Source organism: Temnothorax americanus, unplaced genomic scaffold (assembly GCF_048541705.1).
Source record: "Temnothorax americanus isolate GAGA-0224 unplaced genomic scaffold, ASM4854170v1 Scaffold55, whole genome shotgun sequence".
Classification (NCBI taxonomy): domain Eukaryota; kingdom Metazoa; phylum Arthropoda; class Insecta; order Hymenoptera; family Formicidae; genus Temnothorax; species Temnothorax americanus.
Window position 1 is genome coordinate 238,788 of NW_027509705.1, and position 23,862 is coordinate 262,649.

The following is a 23,862-nucleotide window of genomic DNA, read 5'->3' on the forward strand; positions in this document are numbered from 1 at the left end:
ATACTCGAGTTTCTAATATGACTATTAATAAAGAGTTTTATATAATGAGACAATAAGACAAAGACAATAAAATATTCTAATATACAGTACTCTTTGTAACTTTAAATAAAAAAATTTACTAAGATTAAAGGGTTACTGAAAATACAAAATAACGAAATATTTTTTTAATTAGTTTAATGGTGCAGGAAATTATGGAAAATAGACGAATATATTTCGTGTCGTGTGTTAATATATCATATTAGGTGACGTTGTGGTTGTGGAAGGTAAAGAATGATAGACGAAGATTGACAGAATTCTTTTAATAATGTATTGTGTATGCATAATTTATACAAAACATTATCGCACAATATATATAATCAATATTATACAACTCGTATATTTTCAATGTTCACCATTGACAGCGCAGTTGTATTTTTGTTCGTTCGACTTGTTACACACAGGCGCACGTAATTACAATACGTACATCGAGATCTCACCTATGTAATGTGAAGGATCCGCTCAGTTAATTCTCAACATTACTATAAATCATTCCTCAGAAGAAAGGACTAAGAATATGAGCCCCGCTGTTTACTTTCAAAATAGTGTAAATCTAATTTTACGAATATCATTTAAATTAATATATAAATATTACTGTATAGTGTATCGATATCCGTAAGGGTGTTTAAATTATTCATTTTACATTGAAAGCAGAAACGACTCATATATACTCGATTCATAAACAAAATCACCCCTTAAGAATCATAGTGTCTTTTATTGACGGTCCATTGCATAGCCTTGCAAGATTTTTACACAATATAATATCCTCCAGCATTCTAAAAGCAAATAGCCACATAAAATATATTTTCCAACTGGTTAAAGATTTGAGTGGCCAGCACCTTAAAGACAGCTATATTCTCATTTCTCTCGACGTCGTGTCACTTTTTACAAACGTCCCTATATTGACCTAACCATTAACAGCATATGGCTGAACAGATGGGACCATATCTCGAAAAAAATGCGATATCCTCAAAGAAGAATTTATTCTCGCATTACGGCTTGCCTTGAATCAACATTTTTTAAATTTATTAATAATAACATATACAAACAAAATTTCAGAACTCCTATGGGCTCTCCCCTGACCCTGACACTGCCGATTTAATGTTACTCCGGGAAAAATTTGGACCCCACGATTATAGTAATCAAATTATTATGGATATCGTAACCCTATCCTATCTATTTCTGCGTGTTCGCAATCGTACCTAAACCAGGAGCCCGATTCTCAACGAAAAACGTATGCGCAAACTCTGCTCTAACAGAAAGGCTGCAAATTGATTGGCTATCGCACAGTTTTTAGCCAATAAGCTTGCAGCTTTTCTGTTAGAGCAGAGTTTACGCATACGTTTGTCGTTAGAGAGTTGGGCCCGTACTGTGCTTCTTGCTACCGCTCGCGTCCGCGTTGCCGATCGCCACAGTTTTTAATACGTGAGTGTGCGCGACACATGCCCGGCAACCAAATCGCCGATCACTCGCGAGAGAATCTATCCTAACGCCGCGCCGTGTTCTGTGCAACAGGTTCGCGTGGCCCTCCCTTCCGAAGTCCCTGACTGAGAATTGACGCGTAAATGTCGGCGCCGAGGAGCACATCGACCGAATTGGCTGATCAGTAATCCGCATCTGCCAACTCCACATACATACATTATAGTAGATGTATTATAGCATTTATCAGCATTTATGTAATATGCAACGTCGCGACCCAGATAACATTTCATGCAAAAGCAAACCAGTGCAATCCGTTTGTTGGCAAATATTGTCGTCATATTGCCATGATAATTATATTATATATGATAATTATATATATAAATATATATACATTATAAAAAAGATTTTTTTGTAATTATTAAAAAATTATTAATTTTCAAAAATGTGTACAAGAGAAAAAAGTACTCTGAGTCAGGACCCTGAGTCTAGTTTGTTTTAAATTTTCTATTTCCAAAAAATGTACAAAATGTATTCATGTGCGACAATTGTGAAGAAACTGTTGCATTTTTTTTTAGAAATTACTCGTTGCAGTTTGAAATTAACCGCGTTCAGCAGAACTACTGTTGAGTGTCGTTTTATCAGCTGCGATAAAGGAATAGATAAAAGAACGAAAAAAGAACGCTGCGCTGCATGGAGGCCCCTGCTGTCTTTGTCTCACATACGTGCATAGACAAAGACAAAAGCCTCCCATGCAGCGTTCTCTTTCTATTCCTATATCGTTTTTTCAGTTCGCTCGCGCACTCTATTCTTATATCTCTATGACTGAACGCGCTTGTCGACTGCGCATCTTGAACGTGTTTTCTAGTTTCTAGCTGTAATTGGACAATTTATTTGAGTGCAGTTTCTCGCGCGTTATTTTTTATAGGCTTTGTTTAATGGTTGCGAAAAAAACAATCTGGATAGCCTCTTTCCTATCACGACATTCGCGAATAACTCTCTAAAGCAATCTGAAGCGATCCTAGAAAACACAGAGATTAGTGCCAGAAGAACTTGTGGATATTGTAAGTACAAAATTCTCAAAAATATATTAAATATATTAAATCAATGGTAAAATATATATACAATCGTATGATTTATTGATAATATATATGTGATTATTTTATAGGTTACGTGGAATACCGGGAACACTATAGTGTTGAAAAGTTGCAAGAGTCGTATGTGTGTAAAGCGAGGGGTAGATGTAGCTTTTTTTATTTTTAAAATATCTACATACTTTATCATACGTATTTATCTATTTTATTATTTAAGGGTCGACAGGAGTAACACTACCGACCTCTGTCGGGTTGCTGTAATATGTAACCACTGTGGAAATATCGCTTTTTTCACAATAAAATGTTCAAATTTATTTATTTGCTTGTAAATGTAATAAACGTTATACATCTTTGTATTTGCCTTTCAACCAACTTTGATGCATTGTATAGAAAAACCAGTCCATAGGCTCAAAAACAAGATGATCCCGTAGGATCATTGAGCTGACAAAGCTCTTGATAGAAAAACGGGAAGATTGGATGCAGATCCGCGTATCCCTTATGGACAAAGCTGCTAAACCCTCGTCCGCCTATTTAATTGAATTAACGATCCAAACCGCAGTCCGTACAAATTTTGACCAAAAAAATATTATCTAGCAGCATCCCTTGCTTGCCAATTTCCAGTCCATAGGCTCAAAAACAAGAAAAAGCAATGTTCAGTATGCGGCAAACGATCGCGAATGTGACATACGCATTTCTTTTTAGACCAGACCAATACCAGCAAATAACCTCGACACAAATCACTATTAACCAGAATATTGCTGACGACATTTTGCTTATCAAAAACCAGGGAAATAACCCTAGAACTACTCAAAAACACAGGTCGCGTTGTTTACGCTTCCGCCTGAAATGATGAGTAATAATCGAAGAGGAAGGAGTTATCGCGAGCGACAAGATGTATATAGAGTCCGACAATCGTCGACTGCAAAAGTACAGCAACCCGCCGGAAACGAAATCTGACAATTGTCGGCGGTTTTTTTTTTACGAAATTTTAATCTATGTATACGACTTTATGATACAAAATTTTTTCCCAATTTTCGCCGGTAACAAAACCTATGCCAAAAACCGTCGGCAGCAAAAATCCGACAACCCAGCAACTCCGGCAGACTTTTTAAAGCCTATTTGAAGAATATTGCGTCGTATTCGAACACTTTCTGCCTATTTATTACAACAATAAAATATATAATCGTCGATTTTTTTCCAAATTTTCAAGACTCAGGACAAATTTTGACCAAAAAATATTATCTAGCAGCATCCTTGCTTGCCAATTTCCAGCCCATAGGCTCAAAAACAAGATGATCCCGTAGGGTCATTGAGCTGACAAAGCTCTTGATAGAAACAGAGACATATCTAAGATGCCTTACGCTCTTGGCAAAAAGCTGTATTGACATCCTCCTCCCCTAAGAAAAAATAACATCTGATTTAATGTATAAACATTTCATTACTTATGAATGTATATAAATTTATGAAAGTTACAATTTTATTTTTCTTGTCTGGAATGCCCATATATGGTTGTCCGGAATGCCCATATATGGACATTACCGCGACTCGTGCTGGCTTTCGCGTCAGCGGTCCTCGTCGCTAAGGTCGGATTACCGAGTAATCCGGCCCTCGGTGTTGCCAAGTGCGATAATTTATTGCTACTACGTTGTGCGCTCACAACAGACATGTTTTGTGACATACATTGCGATATTTCGTTAGTCATTAGATCGATTGAACATATAGATGTATCCTTGGGTAGTACCAAGCGTAGACTTTTTTGCAACTTCTGCTGTACGTTTTGATCTGGCTGAATATTCTGAACGGAATGTGTTTGCATATTGCAATGTGCAGATTGACGTACAAAAGTATGATAAAGCTCGTTTGAATTCAGGTAATGATTGTATTGCGCTTTTTCCAAAGACTGGGCAGGAGGCACGTTTGCATTTCTTTGATTTACTGGTCCACATGAACGTACGTTAGTATTCATCTGCCCTCATCTGCTGATTTAATTGAATAAACGAGTCGGTCACTAAAATTCGGCAATCGTCGGCTGTAAAAGTACGGCAATCCGCCGGAAACAAAATCTGACAACTGTCGGCAGCAACAGTCCGGCAACCCGCCGGTAACAAAGTCCGACAACCCATTAACAACAAAGTTCGAAAATCGTCGGTAGCAAAAGTCCGGTAACGCGCCGGTAACGAAACCTATGCCAACAACGGTCGGCAGCAAAAATCCTGTAACCTGCCGGTAACAAAGACTGACAACCCGTTGACAACAAAGTTCGAAAATCGTTGGCAGTAAAAGTCCGGCAACCAGCCGGTGACGAAATCTATACCAAAAATCATCGGCAGCAAAAGTCCGGCAACCCGCCCGTAACAAAACCTATGCCAACAACCGTCGGCAGCAAAAATCCAGAAATTCGCCGGTAACAAAATTCGACAATCATCGGCAGCAAAAGTACGGCAACCAGCCGGAAACGAAATCTGACAACTGTCGGCAGCAAAAGTCCGGCAACACGCCGGAAACGAAATCTGACAATTGTCTGCAGCAACAATCCGACAACCCGCCTGTAACAAAGTTCGACAATCTTCGGCAGCAAAAAGTCCGACAATCGTCGACAGCAAAAGTACAACCCGCCGGAAACGAAATCTGACAACCGTCGGCAGCAACAGTTCGGCAACCCGCCAGAAACGAAATCTGACAACTGTCAGCAGCAACAGTCCGACAACCCGCCGGTAACAAAGTCCGACAACCCGTTGACAACAAAGTTCAAAGATCATTAGTAATGGGAAATGTCAAATGTCGTGTGATCTATAAAGTACCTCATCAAATTACATCAAATTCTTTAACAATGAGACATCGGATTTGACAAGGTAGAAACCCATCGGGAGGTAAACGAAAAATTTTAATTAAACGAGATAAAATACCTTTAACATCAAAGCTTATTCGAAAGCTTATTTAAAAACGCCCGCGGCGTAAAATCTATTCAGACAGAAGAACCCAAGATAGTCGAGATGATTAACACGCAAACACTTGTGAATTTCAAGAAGCTTTGACGTCTCGATTGGGACGAGCCACTAAAAAAGACGTCCGAAACTGGCAGAAATTCCAGTCCAAGGTGCCCTCCCTGAAGGAAATCCGCGTCCCGCGCTGACTGACGAGTGGAATCGAGAGCTGCCGGCTGGAGCTGCATGAATTTGCCGACGCCTCTGAGTGAGCCTATGCTGCCGTCGTCTATATACTTACGGACCAAAAGTAGAGACGGAGAGGTAGAAGTGCGGTTACTCGAAGTAAAAACTAAAGGCTATTTTATATGATATACGAACTAAAGGCTATTTTATATGATATACGAAAAGGATTGTTGCTCCTCTCTGTCTACTTCTCAGAAAACCGAGAAACCCAAGGAATCTTGTAAACCGCAAGAGATTTGCTCAGTGAAATTGATTGAGAGGGTCCCTACAAATCGATTGCCTACAGCCTACTGACAATGAGTAGAGGCAAATTAAAAAGGATCTTGGGCTTAGGGTCGTACACGAGGTACGTACGACTCTACAGCCGACAAAGAGAAATTTAGTGAGTCGTTCAAGGCTAAACACAATTTCAAGTTGCCATGTAACCACACGTATAATAGCAAGCGCGATGAGGGCGAATCATCAATAAGCCACCTTCGCTTTTTATTTATTTTGTTCTTGTTTTTATAGAAAACTACATTTTGCTAGAAAAAAAACAAGAACTGAGGAAATAAATAAATATAATAAAATATAGATTGACAGAAGATGAGTTTAATTGGGACAATTATAATTTTAAATAGAAAGAAATCGTATATCGAAAACGCTTTTCAGATTAACGCAAAGAAACGAAATTTTTCTATTACAATAATAAACATACTTTAAATGGCCTACAGTGATTGTTCGTGAAATACGATGGAGCCGATACAAACAGATACGGACAAAAGCCATGGACGTGACAACAAACGGAATTCCTTAGCTTTGTAACGCCAAACATCCTCATTATTGGTACAGGTCTTACCTTACTGCCTGGCATTCCCGGAAGGGGTTTACCTACATACATATTTTGCAATATTTGTATATTTTTAATTGACAGAGTTACTGTTACTTTTAACACATATTTGAAAAATATATTATTACCTATATAATGGTCAATTTCAATTTGCTGGAATGTCAATGTATCAACTTGTAGATTCTTCGGCGCCGAAGAAGCCCAAATTTAGGTAATCATTCATTTTATTATTGAACTTGTTCATCTCACTTCTGTCCTCATTATATTTCCAGTTATTATTATGAAAAGGTTAAACCTTATCAATCACTTTGATTTTTACATATCTAGCTTATATAGTTGATAGAGTCTTGAATCATGTACATTTTGAATCACGTTGTGGACTCTTTCTGTTTCTTAGATACGAGAATATCGTTTCAAAATTTTCTACTTTTTATATTTAAAAATAACATATTTTGCCGAAAGTAAGAAATAGGAATCGCTTCCACCTCGATCGAGGAAGGAGTTATCGCGAGCGACAAGATATATAGAGGAAACTGTATAAAAACCATATTCGACAGCGATCCGAGTTGAAAAAGAACCGGAAAGAATACGGTTACCCTCCGAGATTGAGGCAACCACGCTGTCCAACACTCATATATTAGAAATCTACATTTTGGAAGACCGATTTCGCGACCTTCCTTGTTCCTTAGCAGGCTATCCTTTGCGGGCTTGCCGATATCCAGCCCATAGGCTCAAAAACAAGATGATCCCGTAAGGTCATTGAGATGACAAAGCTCTTGATAGAAAAATGGAAAGATTGGATGCAGATTCACGTATCCCATATAAATATCCGCAAGAGAGGATCGTGTTAATTTCACCTATCAATTTGTGAAGAAAGTTTTGTCTTATAAAAAGTCATTTTGTATGAAAAATTTTGTGTTTGATAAGCATAATAATAACAGATTAAACTTTATGATATAAAATACGTCCAAACCCCAAACCCCAAGATTTTTATAAATTTTCGGAAAACAACTGTAAGCGAGCGGCTTTTTGTTCAAAGAATCGTTCGCATATAACCGTGGAACACCTCACTGGGTGTAGCATACCCACGTTTGTTATTAAAATGCTCGCCGTTTCTATATAGTGATAGTTTAGAGAATCGAAGTGGTCAGGTAAATAAACTTTCATTCACCCTTTACGACTCCCTATATGGAAGCGGGAAGACTAAGGACACTGCAACGCAGACAGAGTCTACGAATCTGGAGTAGCCTACGAATGAGGAATCGAGTGCCTCACCGTCGCCGTATATGGCGACCGTCAAAATAATATCTAGATATCAGTATGAAAATGTATGTTACTATGTACTTGATTGTACGCATTTATTGACACCGGGTCACCTATCAGTTTTATCCGAAGTAACGTTATTTCGAGCAAGTCGCGCTTTCTTGCTGAAAAAATTGATAAAGTTTACATGCTTGGCAGCTCACCGCTTGAAACCGATGGCATTTTTTTACGGCGTGGTAGGACTGGTAGAGGTTACAAGCGCGCGTCAAAAAATCAGATTTTATACCGTACCAAATACCGCCATGGAACATAATGTTTTACTTGATAGGGATTTCTTAAATTGCCCGTCGTTGCTCATCATTCCGTGGATTCCACGATTTCTTTCTTTCTTGAAATTACTATCATCATACAAAATAGACGAAAACCATAACTAGCAGTTATCGATTGGCGAGCGGATGCAACCTAATTGTCATCGCTCATTAAAGAGTAAATGACGAAACCTTCCAGAAGACTCGAACCCAGACAGCACGCATGTTCAAAAGCGGGACATAAAACGTCTAAAGACATATTTTAGACATCTTTTAGTCGTCTTATAAAAAATGGTTAAGAGATTTTTTGAATTGCTCGTCGTTACGTTACTCTCGAAGAAACTTTCGAGATCGTAAATGTCGAAGAAGAGCGCGTCCAACAACCCACTGACAACAAAGTTCGACAATCGTCGGCAGCAAAAGTCCGGCAACCCGCCGGTAACAAAGTTCGACACTCATCGGCAGCAAAAAGTCCGACAATCATCGCAGCAAAAGTACGGCAACCCGCCAGAAACAAAATCTGACAACTGTCAGCAGCAACAGTCCGGCGACCCGCCGGATAACAAAGTCCGACAATCCGTTGACAACAAAGTTCAAAGATCGTCGGCAGCAAAAGTCCGGCAACCCGCCGGTGACGAAATTTATACCAATAACCATCGGGAGCAAAAGTCCGGCAACCCGCCGGTAACGAAACCTATGCCAACAACCATCGGCAGCAAAAATCCGGTAATCCACCGGTAACAAAGACCGACAATCCGTTGATAATAAAGTTCAAAAATTGTTGGCAGTAAAAGTCCGGCAACCCGCCGGTAACAAAATCTGTGCCAACAACCGTCGGCAGCAAAAGTCCGGCAACCCGCCGGTAACAAACTCGTACAACCCGTTGACAACAGAGTTGGACAACCAGCGACAGCAAAAGTCCGGCAACCAGCTGGTAACAAAGTCCGACAACCCGTTGACAACAAAGTTCGACGATAACAAATAATCAAACTGTGTGCCGAGATAAGTGCAAAAAAGTTTATTACGGTGAACCAACTCAAGGAGAACCTGCGAGAAAAAGGTATCTGTTCAACCGGAAGCAAAACTAAGTTAATTTATTAATTAGCTGAAGCGAATCCAGAGGACAGATAGAGGGAAGAATTGTCCGCAACCTCAGAAGCTAGTGCGACTCAAAAAGATCAAGACGAGTCGAGCTGGATGAACGAGAACTAATAATTTGTCGACAAGAAACACCTCGCGCTGTCCCTCTCGCGACTCCTTCCGATCCGACCGACGATCTCGCAGACAGGTTTGGGAAAGTCTGAGTTTGGCGATAGTCGAGAACAGTTATGGATCAATCTTGAAAATAATGAAATTCTTGATAGATTGTCTGCAATTTTGCAGGACTGAAATGAGTTTTAAAGCAAATGTCGTTTAAACTACTGAAAGTGAAAGCGGTACACAATTCGCTCGCTACGCTCGTGCTGTGATACTAAAGCTTTATGAAAGCTCGGCGCAATAAAATATTTGAACTGTAAAATTAACCTTTAAATTAACCTTTAACCTTTTATTGACATATTGCAGTCGCTTATATTGCATACCAATTGCGCTATTTTGAAACTTTTCTTTCGTCAAAATTATATTCGTAGTCTCCTTCTGTACCCCCCGTAAAAAATAAAAGACTTTGCCAAGAAAATTAATTTTTTTTCTGCTTAATCCACTCCGATCCAGCAATGTACACGCACGTTTCGCGAGACAATCAAACGGAACACGGATTGTCTCGTGAACACTGCCCTTTACGGGGTACAGAAGCAGACTACGAGGTGAGTCATTTTAGACTCACCTGACGCGATTAATCCGCCAATATCCAGCCCATAGGCTCAACAACAAGATGATCCCGTAGGATCATTGAGCTGACAAAGCTCTTGATAAAAAAATGGGAAGATTGGATGCAGATCCACGTAACTCTTATGGACGAAGATGCTAATCCTTCATCTCCCGATTTAATTGAATAAACGAGTCAGTTACTAAAATCCGACAATCGTCGGCAGCAAAAGTCTGGCAACTCGCTGGTAATGAAATTCGACAATCGTCTCATGTTTACTTCTATTACACGTTTTTTTTCTATGTCTTGTTTATTTCTATTTCATGTTTCCAATAAAATTTGTCACTGAATGGCTGCGTTCAGCAGAACGCAACAGTTTTCAACCGTTTTATGATCCTCTGCTGAACGATTCTAAATTCACTCAAAGTCTCAACACGTTCATTCAGCGGTCGCCATGATTTTCAGCAAATTAAAAGTACGCTGTATCTCAAGCAAAACGTTATCAGTAAAATAACTGCCTCCACAGTGTATTGAGAATTGATAAATATAAATATACATATAAAAATATTATTTATAACGCAATAGATACAGTGAAAACGCACAGAAAGTTACAAAATGGTATATATATATTTATATATATATATATAAATATTAATATATAAGAAAATAAAGAAATATATTATAATTATAATTTAGATAACTTGGGTTAGCACGCATATAACATAGAATAATAGGATAAATCGTTAAGTGTGTACAAAATATGTAATACTTAGATGCATTATACTTATTAATTAAATGTAATGTACTAACTCTCAAATTATAATATTACTATAATAAAATGTACATACTTTCTAATGATGTTTGTGGCACATCTTGTAATATATCAAGCATTCCTACTATCTCTTGGTAATTTTCTTCAAAATAATTATTGAAAAAATTTACATAAGTACATATAAGAGTACATGACATTTAATTAATAAGTATAATACATGCATCAAAGTATTACATATTTTATATACATTTAGAGGGTCTATATACACGTACGAGTTTCGCTCGCAAGTCCGGGTCGGCGAGCTTGATTCGCGAGCCGGACACAAACGTTTTTTCACCACACACGAAAAGAAAATGTGCGAATTTGGCTCTTTTGACGCCAAGCCCGGCTCGTAACATCTCATCCACGAACGAGTAGAAGCCGAGCCAAGCCGGACTTGCGAGCCAAACTCGTACGTGTATAGACCCCCTAAATGTATATAAAATATGTAATACTTTGATGCGTGTATTATACTTATTAATTAAATGCCATGTACTTATGTACTTATGTAAATTTTTTCAATAATTATTTTGAAGAAAATTACCAAGAGTGTATAGACCTCCTTAACCTATAATTCTATGTTATATGCGTGCTAACCCGAATTTATTTAAATTATATTTATATATTTCTTTATTTTCTTATATATTAATATTTGTACATACCGTAGTGTATACATTTATACATCGCGTAGTCCATACCACAGTCCATACTATATGTCGACGACGTTTTACGTACTTTTAATTCACTGAAAATTATGGCGACCGCTGAGTGAACGTGTTGAGACTTTAGGTGCGTTTAGAATTGTTCAGCAGAGAATCATAAAACAGTTGCAATACTGTTGCGTTCTGCTGAACGCAGCCATTTAATGAAATTCAGACCATTTGTGTTACTTGATCGTCATTTCGCAGAATTCTTGCCCTGCCCGTCTATCGTTAGATCGAGCTGGCTGGTCCCTAAATCAACTCTATCGCGGTTTTACTTTTGGTCTAGATTTCGCAAATTTTGGAAATTAGTGGACGCGAGTATCACGAGTCTAGCGTTCAATCATTCGTTTAGCGGCTGTCGAATGTCGAATAGTACGAGGGATCAGCTCGAGAGACCCGTTATCCTTAAAAATATCCCCGTTCTCCCTTTTGATCTCTGTCTTGCGCCTCGCGCACGAAAGAAAAAAAAGACATGGTACTCCAAAGAATTTCACCCATTTTGGGTTGACTGTAGGACTGATCTTTAATTTGAAACCAAAAAGTATTTTTTTTAATTTAGTGTCTACATTCCTTTTATTACTTATCACTGGCGAATGCCTTTGTTAAACTGGGTTATACACTTAGCGAACGAAAACCGAACGAACAGCGAACGCAAACGTTTGTTGTCATTATTCAACAGATATAATCAAAAATATCAAATTGTTACATGCAGAAAACACCGAATCTGGTCAAATTCTGATGCAACAAAAAAAAAGAACAATTAACAATCTAGGAACACAAACGCAAATGTCCGAACGTTCGTGTTCGCTGTTCATTCGTTAAGTGTATATCCAGCTTTACAGAAGACAGGAGCCAACCAGGAAAATGCTTGTTATATATATTATTTTAATTATTTTAAGGCTGTACCAACTGTTTGTCGTTCTATCACGCAAGATTGAATAATCTAACGAAACATTTGACAAAAAATTACTTATAACATCAAGAAATTGTTTCAGTATTCTGTGATCATACATAATGTTTTATAGTATAGATATAAACAAAAATAAGATACTAACGTTCCGTGTAGATTTCAATAAGTCATCACGTGGAATTTTATAATCAAGCAAAACGTTTTAACCTTAGTTAGCCACACTTATTTTCAAGTTTTTAATTTGCCACACTCCGGTCCGTGAGACCGCCCGACTTTATCGCATTGTCATTTTCATTATAATTAATATTTTTAAGATTTTAATGTAAGAATTAAAAATACAGAATCTAAATAAAATGTTTATAATATTTGATCCAGAAAATAATTTAAGTTTAAACTAAACCTGTTTAAAAAAATGTAAAAACTAGTAGGAAACCGAAAAAACGTTTAGCGGTCCACAGGACCGGAATGTGGCGAGTTAGGGTTAAATGTATTTCATTTCACCCTTGTTGTACGTTCTTTTGATAAACGCCTCGCAATTCGTGTACGCATTACATGTGTCAATATATAATGACATGTAATGAATTCTGTGCCTAAATGCGCAATAATGTAGCCAACAGAATTCGCTACTAATTTCCTTCATTTTTACATCTTATTTGTAAAAGTAAATAATAATTTTTTCACAATATCTTGTTATTAACGCAATTATGCTTCTTACCGTACGTTGATCTTCCGTTTTCTCCGCAATTGGGAATAAATTTTGCTTCGTTCTCTTTATAAGACCTTACATTTGCTTCTCTATTTTTCCTAACAACAAAAGGTCAGTGTTCTCCAACTGTCTTCAGTTACACATTTGTCGTGCAATCTTCATCATATGTGCGGGTAATAAGGAACATGTAGAAACAGATGACAATGGATAGATTTAAATCTGAAACAAAAAGAAATGTAGATATATGTTAACGAGAATACAAATCCTGTTATTAACTTAATTAACTACAATATTTTAAGTTTTAATTAATATATATGTCGTAGGCTTATAGAAAAATCAGCCCGTTAGCTAAAATCCTAGGAACTTAGCTAAACGTTGGCCAATAGAGTAATAAACCGTGAATTAGTGTAATAGCCTAGTAAATTCAGCCTCTTAGGCTAAAAGCCGGCTGTTAGCCTAACGGCCTGACACGCTTTGAGCAGTTAGAAAAATGACTATTGGATATCAATGTAAATGTAAACAAAACATTTAATTACACACACACATTATTACATACATTATTATTTATTAATGCAAGTATAGGCTACTGGTGCCTGATTTAGCTATATCAGAACGAGAAAACCAACCTCTCAGCAAACCATCTTTATTTGTACCAATTTGGTCGATGGTGATATAAAATAATAATTGGTAGTCATGCAGAAATTCGATAAATAATTAAGAATGAGAAAGCGAGCTCCTTCTGCCACTTGAATTCAAAGTGAATTGATCTAAAGAGTCGATATTAAAAACAAGGACATGTAAGTCATATAACAAATATTAAAAGTATAATTATATATAGGTATAGCCGTTATGACCTTGTTGTATATTATGTTTGAACTGTCCGTATCTTTTAAAATGTTTTGTTCACATTCGCAATGCTATCCAATAATCATTTTTCCAACTGCCCAAAGCGTGTCAGGTCGTTAGGCTAACAGCCGGCTTTTAGCCTAAAAAGCTGAATTTACTAGGCTATTACACTAATTCACGGTTCATTACTCTATTGGCCAGCGTTTAGCTAAGTTCCTAGGATTTTAGCTAACGGGCTGATTTTTCTATAAGCCTACGACATATATATACAATATTCAATTAATAAATATAGAAACTTTTGTACTTGACATGCTATGAATTATGTAAAAACTGTGTCCAGATTTGAGCCATGTAGCGTCCACCTATGATATGCACATCAGTGTGTAGGTTTTAATAAGTGTGTTCCCGAAAAAATAATTTTAGCTCCCCAGCTTGCATGCGCCAGGAGTTATGTTACGGCACCCAACAGTGCAAGCTCCATTTTTACAAGTGCAATAATATGTTTGAACTGACAATGAGTCCATTCCGTCGCCATTTATTTAAATTAATGTCTATTAATTACTCGTATAATATTCATATTAAGCATATTAATTTCTATTAGCAAATCTATATTCTATTGTTACGTCCTGTAAACTCTATGATTTCTTTTTTCGCGGAAACCTAACAAAATTATCTCTCAGATAAGAAACAAAAATAAACCGTGAACCAACGATTATCCATCGTACTATGACACTGGCATGTCTGATTTTTCGGATGTTTATTTCATATAAATGTGAAAAATCGTGAGAGGTCATGAGAAACTTTCCAGATAGCAAAATTCAAACAGACAAATTAAACAGGACAAAGTTCATCTATTTGTCGGATCTGCGACACAATAAGTTCGGCACTGCCGTGTACGCCAAAGAAAATCCTTGATATAATAAATCGGTCCAGATGGGCAACAGAAATATTATCTAGATAATATTGTCCCATAAAACGGAGTTCACCACGCGTGGTGTAAGGTCAAAATTTCTGTAATATCTGCTAATAAACACAGAGAAACGGAAAATTTCTATTCTATCCGAATCGTGTAGACACCTCTGTTATCTTGGAAACGTCCCAAGTAGCAAAGATGACGTCTAAAGACGTATTGACGTCATAGACGTCATTAAGACCTTATTAAGACGTCATTTGACGTCACTTGCTACTTGGGGTGGGATTCCGACTCGAGCTGAAAATCCACGTTTATTAACAGTTAATAAAAATAAACGCGATAAGTCACTGGAAGAAACAATAGCTCGTTCTTTCAAAAACAGAATGGTAAAGACTCAACGTCAAACGTAAAATCGGAATTTGCGTAAAAAATGACGACAATTTTACGTTTAACTTGCCTTAATAGATAAGCGGAAAACCAAAATCATACGATAGGCGGTGCTATTTCCACGTCGAGCTCACCAATGAATAATCACAAAACTATAATCTAAATCATGTGTAGAAAAAATCCGACCAATCCAAAACTTTAGAACCGAGGACCTGACACATCCCACGATAGAATCCACCCCTATAAGTTCCTTATATAAGTTTCCTTATATAAACAGCCCATGACATCGCGAGACTGTCATCATTATTGCCATTATTATACTTTAGTTTGTACACTTTTAGAAAAGTACAATAAAATAAAATGCAAAAAATGTGCCATCTTGCCCCAGTCTCCTCTATGTCTACAAAATATAATTTCAAGTATTTCAATGGTATATTGTGCACCAAGGGGAGAAAGCAGCGTTTTTCAGACGAGTGTGAAGTTTGCCGCCCGAGCCGGAGGCAAATCACACGAGTCTGAAAAAGTTTTCGACCCGAGGTGCACACAATATTTTCCACAACACTTTTACGGAAAGTTTGACTTCCATGCCTAGAGAGGGGCGAGTGGCCAATTTCACGCCAGGGCTTACTTTCTTCCCTAGGGAGGAAAGTGCTTACTTTCCGCCCGCTGCAGCCGACGCAGCCGTGGCGTGAAATTGGCCACTTTCGCCCCTCTCTACAAGCATGGAAAGTCGAACTATACATGGAGGTGTTGTGAAAAAGATATTTGAAGTGCATAGAAGTAAAATAAAATTCAAAACAGTATTATCTCTTTGGATCGTCTTTTTTATCAATCTTCAGAATATTCCATTCGTCTAGAGGTCCCTTGGAATCTGAAAGAGACCTGGAAAACACAAAAAAGAATACTTTAATTCTATAGAAATCATGAAAAACTATCTTCGGCAGAAAATTGTCAGCAAAACTGTGTAACGTCACTGGTACAATTTTAAAAGCGTTATTAGTTGTTTTTGACGCACTGTTTCTGCGTGTATTTTGCGAAATCTAAGAATAGAGAGAGAGAGAGAGAGAGTGAGAGAAGGAGAGAGAGAGAGAGAGAGAGAGAGAGAGAGAGAGAGAGAGAGAGAGAGAGGGAAGGAAAGAGGGAAAAAGGGGAGAAAAAAGAAGATACTTTTTGTGCCAAAGTTTTAAAGCTGCAATGGCTACACAGATCATTCGCACATATTGTACTTCGATCTTGATATGACAATACATCGGCTAATATAATTTACGAATAATTTATCATTTCTTGTAAAGAACCGCAAGTTTAAAAAAATCTTTAATTTAGCATATTAAGATATACAATATACTTAAAAAAAAAAAGATTTTTATTCTGATGTAATAAAGTGATTTAATTCTGATGAAAATTTTCATCAGATTTCAAAAATTAATATATCAATATTAAGCTTTCTAATTTCTTATTTTATCTTTTATCACCTCTTACGTGTATGCATCACGCATGTATACACAATGCTATACAAAAGAGACTGTAATAATAAACATGGACCAATTTACTTAAGGTAGTCCTTTCGCGGACCCAGCTAGTCAAGTAACAGTCCGTCATGAGGTAATTGAAAACAAACATATTGACAAACATTACACAACATCCCAATAATTATAATAATATAACATGATTTTACACACACGATTTAATCGTATTTAATTATTTACTAATTAAAAAAATATCACAATATATATAGTAGTGCGGTTGGACTCGATTTAGGTTAGGTCAGGCATGACAGTACGAGTAAAGCAATATGCGCGTGGATCCACTACTTATTTAACCTCATATATCAGAGCAAAACATTCGGTAAGCCCTTATTTTCAAGGTATGTACGAAATCCGGAAACTTCAGGGAATATTTTAAAACATGAATAATGTATTCATCTGACCGCTAAGTACATGTATTATTCGTTGAAAACCTCGGACGTGGCGATTTGCATCATTCTATCTTTCTCGTTCATTAGATGTAAACAAGGATAGAATGACAATGGCACGCTCCGCGAACGCATATTTAGAATGACTTATTTCTTGTAAAGTGTCGGTAACCTCATTTGATTTTTCGTACACATGCCCCTTATTACTGTATATTTAACATATATCAAATTTAGGTATATCTATCTAATACTTGTTCTCACAAAAAGACCACCTTAATACCTATCTCGACGACAGATTACGAATTTCTGCGATTACTTCTACTAAAGTAGAAGTGTCTGCGAACTGATAATAAATGAAAACCATACGATTAAATAATGACTATTGTTTCGTAAAATGAGACAAACAGTGCACGCGTGATCTGGTTCATCGTGGGCTTCAAATAATCCTAATATTATTCCACTATTTATCACCATACTATTTATTGGTACTATTATACGTTCAGAATACGTTACGGACATTAATATTGATTACATTTATCTTGCATTATACAATATAGCAACCAATATTTCTGTGTATAGATTATCTAAATCACGATATGGATATTTGGACATTAAACTAAAAATTTCTTAATCTATAATAATGACTAAAACGCAGAAGTTTTAATTTTACTGTGCTAATAATAAGGTAAAAAAAATTTGTTAACATTGAGCAACAATTATTCGTTGCGTAACGCATTTTAACACCACCTAACTAGAGATTCATCGCAAAATCAAATTCCACTACGTAAGAAATGCTTAGTTAGAACATAGACTCTGTCACAACAAAAAATAATAAAATTTTCCTGCTCGAAATGAATTTTATAAAGAGCAAATAACGTATTGAAATTACTTATTTGTGAAGGGTATCTTTGTGTGTTCGGGAACTTTATCACTTCAAGTGCGAGTGATGCGACTCATGCTGTTCCACCATACAGTGAGTTGCTTTTTCAGGAGGTATTCGATGATGTATCCCATTGTCACATCTTCTGGCGACCTTCTTTCTGTCGCCGACAGTGATGAACTTATCGCCACTGAAACAAACGCAAACACGTCTAGGAGCTATATTACAAATAAAACATGTAATCACAGCTGTTGCACGCAAAACAATTACTTATAGGTGTCGAGTCTTTCTCGAAAACGCGATAATCGGACGTTGAAGCCTGACCGAAAGTAGAATATAAACATGATTAAACACACACACACATTGACGCAGGAACGGGCGTTTGATTTTTTTTTTTTTGCATAAATGGTCATCTAGAGTAATTTTTAATACTTAATAGCATTATAATATTCAATATTTAAATAGAATGCCTATTAGCATCAAAATTAAATCAATTATCAATTTAAATTAAGGAAAGAAAGTTTACTGTTCCAACAGAAACTGTGTTTTAAGCGATAAAGCGACAATCTGACAAATAATCGGCACGTAAAAAAATTATTATTTTACAAAATGGTGCGATGTTTTGACCGCATCTAGATACTCCCGTAGTGTACCGGTTGTTGCACCGACATGCTGGTCAGCATAACGGGTTGCCCATTCGTGCAGGCGCGTATGGTCATTTACAGCTACATTAGCTTCGGCACATTATAATCACTCACATATAATGCGCCAAAGCCTATGCAACTATGAACGACCATGCGCGCCTGCACGAATGAGCAACTGACTCGTATGTCGCTGCAATACCCACACGGTTTGACCTGGGACAAAATACAAAAGATTTTCATTAGCTACATGCCAAAAACTAGAAAAATATGTAGGATTTTTGCGATACCTTAAAAACTTTTTTTGCAATTAACATATTTTTACACAAAAAATTTTAGGGAAAAAATGACTTTTTTCAAATGTATACCATTTTTGCAAAACTCAATATTTTTTAAAAGTCCTATGTACTTCTCCAGTTTTTGGCGTGCAGCTAATAAAAATCTTTTGTATTTTGTCCCAGGTCAAACCGTGTGGCAGATTTCATCGCAAGAGCGTCTATTTAAAGCAGAGGCTCGGCACCGATGTGGCCAAGACACCGCCATTTTATAAAATAAAAAAAATTTAATATTTTTTTTACATTTTAAGATTCATAATAATAAAGCTCTTATAATAGGTTTTCGATTGAATAAATTATTTCCCTAAAATAAATTGCCAAAGTTAGGTATCATTTTTAGATCTCAGAGGTGGTGTTCCCTTTTAAATCTGTTCACTTTTCTAATTTTTACTTTGTTTCGAGATACATAATCGACCCAGTAAAAATGTAAAAATATAATATCAAAGAAACTTTTATTACTGTTTATATATATATATATATATATATATATATATATATATATATATATAACAAAAAAGTCTAATATAAATAAAAATTAAAAAAATATATTTTTTTTATGAATCCCATCATAGCAGAGTTTGACATGCAATTTGATTCGAATTTCAATGATCACAAAATAGGCTTAAAAACGTATTTTTTGGGGGTCACTCTTTATACACCTTAATAAAAGTAATATTTCTCATTTCGGATATGAAACTTCGTTATTATATTACAACACCACCACTATTCAATTTTCCAGTTGTTTGCTCTCAACGGTTGAAGATATATCACGATTATATTCAAATAAAAAAATAATTCTTTTTTCAAGATCTATTCAACGATACGATATATGGAACACATACTATGCAACAAAGAGTTAAAAGACAGCAGAGCGGTGGTCATGGAATCCAGTAAGGAGTAATAACTCATCTGCTGAAGCAACTATAGAGTCCTGAAAATGGCGCTGAAGCGTATAGATCTTATATTCTGCTGCCAGCGGCGACTGGAACAGCCGTGCGTATTGCCGTTGTACGTCTACGTGCCGCCATGAAGCCCTGACAAGTAGGAGAGTCGTGGCGGTGTGCGCAGAAGGGTCTGGGCGCGAGCCTACCTGGAGCCCCGCTATCGATCTTTCCTGGGAGTAATGGGAATTTCAGTTGCCATGGCGTTTCCCCATATGCCTGAGAACAATCACCGAGGGTGGGGGGGGATTAGTGAGTATAGGGATGCATCCCAATGAAGAGAGAAACAGCGGAACGGAACATTAATGAAAAAGAGATATGGCGGGAGGATAGCCAATCAGAGTAATTCTGTTTCAATTCGGTTCCGCTGTTTCTTTCTCCATCGACGGGACACACCCTAAATCTCACATACCCTTGTTACCACGGGATAAGAGAATTCATGCAAGGTTTTCCACCCTCCCTCTTCTTTAACAAAAAAAGGGTATGAATTCTTAATCAATAAAAAAAATATTATATGTAACATAAACTTCGTTTTTTTCGACACTGGGGTGTAAAAAATCACCCTTGGGAGTCGATCACGCCATCTTGAAAAAAAGTGAAAATTACAAAAGTGAACAGATTTACTAGATTTTGACATGAAATCATAGATACTCTAATGAATTTCCTCACTTTTGTTTTTGGACTACCGCCTCTCTCCCGCAAGCAGGGATGGGTGGGATTGGACCTCGTTTCGTCTAGAGAGTTGAAAACCCGAACCGTATAATGATAGACCTCATTTCGTCCTATAAGTAGAGATGGGATGGGGCAAAGTGGACCTAGCTTTGCGTGGAAAATATAATGCTATCCAGAAAATCATTTACGCAAAGTGAGGTCCATTTCGCCCTATCCCATCTCTGCTTATAGGGCGAAACAAGGTCTATCACGTTTCAGGTTTTTCAACTTTTTACGCGAACTGAGATCTACCCCCACTCACCATTGCCTGCGGGAGAGAGATGGTAGCCCCTTTCCCGCCCACATGTGTACTGTCTATATCTTAGAACATATATATAACTAGAAGATGACTTGTCTCATTTACTCATTTTCATGACGATATCTTAAAAAATACAAGCGACTCCCAAATTTATCAACAGTTTTGGATTCAGGGGGCAAGAATACATAAAATTTACCTTCTCTCAATTGATTTCTCGTATAGACCCTAATTGTGGAGTTTTACCAAATATAAAATCCGGATCCAGTATCGAAAAAACTTTTGTTACTTTTTAACGAAAAAGTCAAATATAAAAAAAAAATAAAAAATCTTATATTTTTGGGTCCCATTATAGCATCGTCCCATTTAGCATACAATTTGATTCGATGTTTCTGGCGTGACTCATTCTAAAGCTTAATAAAAGTAATATTTCTCGTTTCGTATATAAAATTCCGTTATTATTACGACACCGTCATCACCATTCAATTTTCCAGTTTTTTCTTCTCAACGGTTGGAGATATCGCGATTATGTTTAAATACAATAAAAAATGTTTCTTTTTTCAAGATCTATCCAACGATATATATACGATATATGGGACATTATGCAACAAAGAATGAAAACTGCAGCAAGGCGGTGGCCATGGAATCCGGTAAGAGTATGTTGTTAAAGAGTAAGTTGTTAAACTCACCTGCAGAAGCAACTAGTCCTGAAAACGGCGCTGAAGCGTAGAGCCTATACTCTGCTGTCAGCGGCAAGTAAAACGACCGTACGCTTTGCTGTTGTACGCCTATGTGCCGCCACGAAGCCCTGACAAGTAGGAGAGTGCGGTGGTGTGCGCAAAAGGGTCTAAGCGCGAGACAGCTGCCTGGAGCCGCTATCGATCTTTCCCGGGAATAATAGAAATGTCAGTTGCCATGGCGAAACCCCATATGCCTGAAAAAGACCACCGAAGGATGGGGGAGAGATTAGTGAGTATAAGGATTAATCCCGAGGGAAAGAGAAATAGAGGAACGGAACAGTATAATTGAAAAGAGATATGGTAGGAGGCTAAACAATCAGAGTAATTCCATTTCAGTTCCATTCCGCTGTTTCTTTCTCCATCGAGACCCTAAATCTCACCCCTGTCCTGTCACCACAAAACAGGGAAACTTATGCAAGGTCCACTCCCCCTTTCTTAACAAAAAAAGCGTATGAATTCTCAATCAATAAAAAAAATTATTGTAATATAAACTTTGTTTTCTCGACACTGGGATGTAAAAATCATCCTTGGAAATCGATCATGTATCTTAAAATAAGGTAAACATTACAAAAGTGAACAGATTTACCAGATTTTGACATGAAATACTTCTATAAATACTATTCATAGATACTCTATTTTAATGAATTTCTTCACTTTTGTAATTTTTATCTCTTCGAGATAAAGTTACAGTTACATGATCAACCCCCAGATGCCAGTTCCCAGATTAAACTTGAATATGACGAAGAAAATCTTTTCTATAATATTATTTGGTTACGAGGTCTTGAAAAGTTATTACGAAGGAATCTACAAGCTCGATCGAAACACTAGCGTGATTTCGATCTGTGTGCTTAAATTATTACAAGACATTTTCAACTTACCATTGCTCTGTGCAAAGTATCCCCAACTCTTCTGTACTTCGTCTAGTTCTTGGTCGTCAATTGAGTCGTGGAAGATTAGATGCCACAAATTAAGAAGAAGAAGAAGAAGAAGCCTGTTCTGTAACTCTGTACGTAATGTCTCTTATTACACAGAGACGATTATTACGATTACTATCAACAAATACTTAAATTACATTCCGTCTCACAAGATGAGTGTCTTCAATTTTCGTTCGTCACGTTCAGAATCCTTCCTAAACACAGTATATTGTTTAAATAAACGATAAAATTTCTCTGCATACTATTACTTGTATTCTATGTCGGCTATTGTTATTCAACATAAATTTTAACAATCTATAATTTTGAACTTTGGCAACACATTTTTTGGCCCCACTATTTCATTTACATATAACCAATCAATTCATTAAAATTTTGGTAAGTTTGGCTGTTTTTTTAAACAGAAATTGGTAACTTCTTTATTATTAGCAATTTTTATTAATTCTATATTCTTCAGTTTTTTTTTCTACTCTTATTTTATATATAATTCGTTAAGATTTGGTTGATTAGTTCTGGAGTTATAACAATTTCGGTAAATTTGGCACATACATACATACATACACACATACACACATACCGACATTTTTTTTAACGCGATATTTCGACGTTTTAGAACATAAGGAACACATTGGCATAAAAAACTAAAAAAACAATTTTCTCTTCGGTCTTTTCTACCCCTATTTCATATATAATTTATTAACATTTGGTTGATTAGATTTAGTTTATGCAACCAAAGGTCCATATACAAAGTTTATGAAAACAAAGCTTTCTCTATGAGGAAGCAATAAACGACGAAAAGACATCAAATTAACTGTTACCGTGACAAAAAAGGAAATCTATAAAGGCCGGTTGTTCCAACCTTTTGGTAAACTAACTAATAGTTAAATCATATATATGTCTTTGTTTATCCTTTACATTAGACAAAGATAGATATATGATTTAACTATTAGTTAGAATTAGGAAAGAGATTAGAGAAATGCTTCCTACAAAACGTACGCGATACATTATAGAAGCTTTATTGACAGTTTTAGTGGATTAAAGCAGATCTTGTGTGAAAGAAATCCGCCCGGATGCTGCGTGTCTCGTTTCTGATACCTTTGCATATCAAATACTGCCGACGTTGATGTAGTTGATGTAGATAAATAGTAGAGATGTGCGAACCATTTGAATTCGAATTTATATGATTCGAATCCGAACTATTCGAAAATTGCGAATCTAAATAATTCGAATACGAATCATATTGTATAGTCTCAAAATAAAATCATATTTCCCATTAATAAGCAAAAGTACGGACATGTTAATAGGTGCATTCAG

At 36.6% G+C, this 23,862-nt stretch overlaps 1 long non-coding RNA gene across 1 annotated transcript; it reads right to left on the bottom strand.

Moving 5' to 3' along the window:
* Positions 1-284: 284 nt before the first annotated feature.
* LOC143904613 (uncharacterized) lies at positions 285-22,884 on the bottom strand. Its single transcript, XR_013258981.1, has 6 exons — positions 22,495-22,884; positions 21,566-21,810; positions 19,811-20,128; positions 18,263-18,311; positions 18,002-18,182; positions 285-13,273 (listed from the first exon to the last, which is right to left on the bottom strand). It is a non-coding gene; the product is annotated as an uncharacterized LOC143904613 (long non-coding RNA).
* Between the last annotated feature and the right edge of the window lie 978 nt (positions 22,885-23,862).